The sequence below is a fragment of the Dioscorea cayenensis genome, chromosome 19 (assembly GCF_009730915.1).
Source record: "Dioscorea cayenensis subsp. rotundata cultivar TDr96_F1 chromosome 19, TDr96_F1_v2_PseudoChromosome.rev07_lg8_w22 25.fasta, whole genome shotgun sequence".
Lineage (NCBI taxonomy): Eukaryota > Viridiplantae > Streptophyta > Magnoliopsida > Dioscoreales > Dioscoreaceae > Dioscorea > Dioscorea cayenensis.
In genome coordinates this window covers 15,843,892-15,849,827 of record NC_052489.1, presented here as the reverse complement: position 1 = coordinate 15,849,827, position 5,936 = coordinate 15,843,892, and the positions used below count along the sequence as shown (strand labels likewise).

The 5,936-nt window shown below is 37.7% G+C and overlaps 1 non-coding gene across 1 annotated transcript; it reads right to left on the bottom strand.

Moving 5' to 3' along the window:
* Positions 1 to 3,232: 3,232 nt before the first annotated feature.
* LOC120250798 lies at positions 3,233 to 3,338 on the bottom strand. The gene has a single exon (XR_005533134.1). It is a non-coding gene; the product is annotated as a small nucleolar RNA R71 (small nucleolar RNA).
* Between the last annotated feature and the right edge of the window lie 2,598 nt (positions 3,339 to 5,936).

The following is a 5,936-nucleotide window of genomic DNA, read 5'->3' as shown; positions in this document are numbered from 1 at the left end:
TAGAAGTTTAATTGGTGGATTAAATTACCTAGTTCTCACATGACCATACATGTCATTCTCTGTTAGCATGAAATCTAGATACATGAGTAATCCTATAAAGTTTCCTTATGCAATGGCTAAGAGAATTTTGCATTACATTGCAAGTGTAATTGACTTTGGTTTGTAGTATAATAGAAGTTCAAACTTTAAATTAATTGGATTTATTGATAGTGATTGACCAGGGTCTTTAGCTTATTGAAGAAGCACTTCATGTAGTGTATTTATGCTTGGTTCTAGTGCAATTACATGGATTTCTAAGAAGCTTATCAAACAGCTTGGTTGAACAGATCGATTGAAGACATGGACCATTTTCAAGATGAAACAATTTAGATTCCATGTGACAATAGATCAACAATATCTATAACAAAACATCCAACAATGTTTGGGAAAACTAAACACATGGATATTCAATTTCATTTTATAAGAGGACTGGTTGCAGATGGAAAAATCACTTTGAAACATTGCAAGACTGATGTACAAATAACATATTTATTCGCAAAACCATTACCTGCTAGTAAGCGTAATTATTTCAAAATGGTTAGGTGTTTGCAACTTTGATTCAAGGGGAAATGCTGGAGAGTGAACAAAGCTTCTCATTAGTGTATGTGGCAGCCAAAGTGAAAGTAAATGCTGGAAAGTCTATTGTTTGAATTGGTGGCAGTTATAGTTAGTGATATATATGTTGTTTCATATATGCATCATTTGAAAAATGGTGCAATTAAAGGATGTAATTAAAGAATGTAATCAATGCTATAAACATGTAAGGATGTAATGGAATTAACATAAGTTTTACAAATAAAGTTTGTTACATTCTCTAAATCTATTGTCTTTCCAATTTTATACTCATCACCTTTTAATTGACATTGTTTGCGTTGTCATTGATTAGAAAGTTTACATAAAGTTTACATTGACTTTGATAACACTCTTTTTGGCTTTTCTTTCTAATGGAAATAATAGTAAGATTCATATCTAGAAGTTAAGAGTGGATGATCAGTGTCATGCCCTGAGCTCGAAGCATCGACAAATGACCGCATACCTAGAAGGCAGTAACCAAGTAGGCACACAAGGCCTCAATACCTATCTTACACAAAAAAAAAAAAAATCTAACAGAGGTACTAACTTTCAAAAGCAAAGGAAACCTACAATGTTCAAAATACAACAAAATCAAATAGCAATTTTGACATAACAGTTAATCAAAAACAAGAAGATTTAAGTCCACAGGAAATGGAATTTATTAACTCGCTAAACAATTAGACGGCAACTTGCTCAATGACCTCGCAAAGCTGTCCACCACTCAACCCTACTCCTGATCTGAAAGAGAAAGAGAACAACTTAATGAGCTTGGAAGCCCAATAAACAACCACTAAAAATATCATGCTCACATAAAGTTCAATAATTTCAAAAACATACTTGAGTGTGAAATTGCACAATAAATATTAGAATAAAAACCAAAAATCATAATATTTCAAAACAGATATAATTTATCGAAAGAACGAGCACATAATCCCCCAAATAACTAATGGCAAAACAAAACGTCAAAATTCATTTATAGAGCTTATTGCATAAACACACCCTTAGGTCTTCAGCCTTCCAGCCTTCTGCTGTGTTGAGGAAGCCAGCTAATAAGTGCTGCTATTTTATACATGTTTTATCAATCGTATTTAGCACTTAATCAACCCTTTTGAGCTTTGTTCCTGTGGATAATTGGAAGTTAGTTGATCATTTTGTATCACAAGTTGAAAGAAGCACAATAAGAGCCAAAGGAAGCAAATCCGGAGTAAATTGATTCCAAAACCATCAAACATACCAGAGTATAGGCCCGTGTACCTGCCCACGTATATTTTGGCCGAGCAACATTCAACAACCTCTCGATAGCTTTTATTGAGAAGAACACGCCCTTGTAAACTGAGTACATGCCCGTGTACATTTGAAAGATGACAGAGTGCATCCCAGACAAGAGCACTGGTAGATTAAGGGTTACATGGGTGTGTAACTACAGAACAGGATAAGAAAAAGAAGTCCTCGGAGATAAACGACCATAGATAGAAGTACAAGGCCGTGTACAATAGCCTGTGCACACCAAGATTCTATGAGTTTTGTGTTATCGCCTGGGAGTTACACAGGTAAGGTACACACCCATGTATCAACCAGTGTAACGGTTGGGCCCTATAGGTATAAATAGAAGATTTGAAGAGCTTTTTAGGGCATCATAGTTTTTTATCAATTTTGGGGGAAAAGGTTTTGGAGTTCTTTGGTTGTCATTGAAGGAGGCTTGAAGGATTGAAGAAGGAGTTCAAAGGAGTTGCCGGAGTGATGATCCATTGGTGAAGATAGTGGCTCACATCATCTCCAACCACACGACATTGAGAAAGGCTGTTTTCTTTATATCTTTATGGTTTTAGAGATTGAGATTCACCTTATATTGATGAACATGGACCCCATGGAGGGCTAACTCCCTTGAGTGCCCAGATTGATGTAGCTTGGGAGTGCTTTATCTTTTTGATTGCCTTTTAATTCAGATTTATCTTTTGCTTCCAGATTCATCCTTGTTTTCATTGTTGGTTTTGCGTATCAAAAAATGGCTTTACCAATATGATTTTTCTTGTGTATTGAGTGATCCTTGTGATTAGATCACACTTGGATTATCATTGAATTTATCTCTTTCCTTAATCTTTCAAGAGCTTGTGCATGACCCATTTGAACAAATCAAAACTTGTCGAGCAAGATTCAGAGATTGAACAAATGTTGCATAGAAGGGTTAGACAATTGACTGAAGATTTTGAGAGTTCGAATTCATTGAGTATGGCCATACAAGAAGCTCAACCGAGGACTTTAGCTGATTATGCTAGACCCACACTTGATGGAACATAATAAAGCATAGTTCATCCTCTCGTTATGGCCACCACACTTGAACTCAAGCCGGTCCTTATCCAAATGGTCAAACAGTCATGTTCATTCCATGGTTTACCAGATGAAGACCCCAATGCTCACTTGAGTACTTTCTCAGAGGTGTGTGATATGTTGAAGCTAAATGGGGTTACCAAAGATGCTATCCATTTGAGGGTTTTCCTGTTTTCATTGAAGTCTAGGGTTAAGGAATGGCTACAGACATTACCTAGAGCTTCGACTACTACTTGGGGTCAGTTGGCCAAGCTATTTTTAACTCGCTATTTTCCACCGGGAAAGACAACAAAACTTCAACATGGCATTGTATCTTTCACTCAACAAGATGGTGAGACACTCTTTGAAGCTTGGGAAAGGTACAAGGATTTATTAAGGCGATGCCCACAACATGGGTTACCATGTTGGATGGAGGTCCAAACTTTTTACCAAGGGTTAAATCAAAGTGTGAAGCAAACCATTGATGCTATGGCTGGTGGGGCCATGGGTAACAAGACACCGAATGAGGCTAGGAAGTTATTTGAAGACATGGTAATGAATAGTTTCCAATGGAATTCAAGAGCTAAATAAGTAAAGGCAGTTGGGGTGTTTGAGGTTGATGCCGTGACGGCTTTACTAGCTCAAGTAGAGTCTTTGAACAAGAAGATTGATGGGTTTATGACCTTAAGAGTGGCTCTAGTCATGGCATGTGAGACTTGTAATGGTGGACACCCTACTACCGATTTTCCTATTATGAGTGCCTCCTCGGGACAACTCGAGCAAGTGGACTATGTTAATGGAATGAATCAGCCACAAGGAAACCCTTATAGTGCCACAAACAACCCGAGATGGCAAAACCACCCTAATTTTACTCAGAGTGGTCAAGGACAACAAAGCCAAGTTAACCTCCTAGATTTCAAGAGAAGAGCCAAGTTTGGATGAACTAGTGATGAAGTTTGTGCAATCTATTGAATTGAAGTTCCAAACTCAAGATAACTACCTTGCATCCTTTGAGACTACTTTGAGGAATCAACAAGCTTCTGTACAAAACTTGGAAAGCCAAGTAGGCCAAATTGCAAGAACACTATTGGAGAGACCTCAAGGAAGCCTCCCAAGTAATACAGAGGTAACCCTAGAGAGCATGTCAAGGAAATCACATTGAGAAGTGGAAATGAGAGTTGAATGGAGCCAAGGCCCTGAAAAAGTGATGCCAAGTGAAGTTGAAGCGAAAGAGGATATGAGGAGAGTGATTGATAAGCCCGTTGTAAGGAATACCAATAAAAAATTCTTGTCCTTCCTGGCTCAAGCAAAGTAAAGCCGATGACAGTTCAAGCAGGTTCTAGAGTTATTCAAACAACTTCATATCAACCTTCCTTTTATTGAGGCATTAGCACAAATGCCCAAGTATGCGAAATTAGCACAAATGCCCAAGTATAAGAAATTCTTGAAGGATCTCCTCATCAACAAAAGGAAGCTTGGAGAAATGTCAACTGCGACATTGAGTGAAGAGTGCTCAACTTTCCTACATAATAAATTGGTAAGAAAATTAAAGGACCTGGGTAGCTTCACAATCCCTTGTATAATTGGAGATTCTATTGAAGAGAGTGCTTTAGCCGACTTTGGTGCAAGCATCAATGTAACACCCTACAAGATTTTCATAAAGCTGGTTGGGTGAGCCGACTCCAACCAAGATGATAATTCAACTAGCCGATTGATCGATTTGAGACCTGATAGGTGTGGTGGAAGATATGCTCATCCAAGTAGATAAATTTATTTTTTCAGTTGACTTTGTCATTCATGATATAGATGAAGAAGTGGAATTGCCTTTGATTTTAGGTCATCCCTTTCTTGCAACATCCAAAGCTCTAATTGAAGTGAATGATGGACAAATGGTGTTACGAGTTGGTGAAGAAAAAGTTATCTTCAACCTTCACGGGCCAATAAGGCATTCACCTAGTGAAAATGATACATGTTTTGCAATTGACTCTACTGATGAGGATCTGTTGAATGAACTAATCGAACAAGCTAAAGAATCTGCTCAAAATATGGAGGTGATGAAGATTTTTGAGTAGGAGCCATTGCTACAACTTCCACTATGTAAAGAGAAGCCACGGAGCCAACAACAAACTAACATATCTTCAGTTTGTAACAACGGAGTACTGTCATCAACTATTGAGCAGAATTATTTCCTTGATGAGATCTTTTCAATATTTGAATCTATTTCATGTTCAAATTGTGATACTGGTCATGGGTATAGGGGGTTGTTCCATCTTTATGAACCTCCTTAATTTATGCAGGTACATCAAGATGAGTGGTGTAAAACAAGCGTTTCTTGGGAAGCAACCCAAGTTTTACTTACTTTAGTTTTTGTTTTAGCTCGTTTTTGTATTTTGAATAAATCATGTTTTGAATCCATTTTTTTTTTTTTTTGCAATTTGCAAGTAATAAGGTCCCTATCTTGAGCACAAAGTTGTCCAAATTGTTTGTCATATTTGTGTCTTGATTCTAGCCTGAATTTGAGTCATTTTAGGTTGTGAAATAGGAAATTTATGTTTTGGGAGCAGTACACGAGCTGAACATGCACTTGTAACTAACCGTGTAGTTCTCTGTCTGTTCATAAATTGTATTAATTTTATAAAACTGAAAACTACACATGGAAGAAAAAAGATACACGGCTGTGTTCTTGGCCATGTTACTTTCAGGTTTGAGAGGAGAGTATTACTATTTAGGGCAATGATTTACACGGCTAGATGAAATGATACATGGGCACATTTACACGGTCGTGTAAATCTGGGCAGAGAGAGACTTCGCTCTCAGCCATGCATGGCCGTGTAATTTTCATAAGTTCTCCTCTGGAGGACTCTGCGTCTCACGTGCATGCTCATATGCACACCATGAAGGTCTCTTCATGCGTGAATACTGGCAATTTAGAGATACGCACCGATCATCTTCTGACCATGTGTTGTGGAGAGAATAGGGCTGATACTATTCATCGTTCCCCATGCGCTCATCTTTTA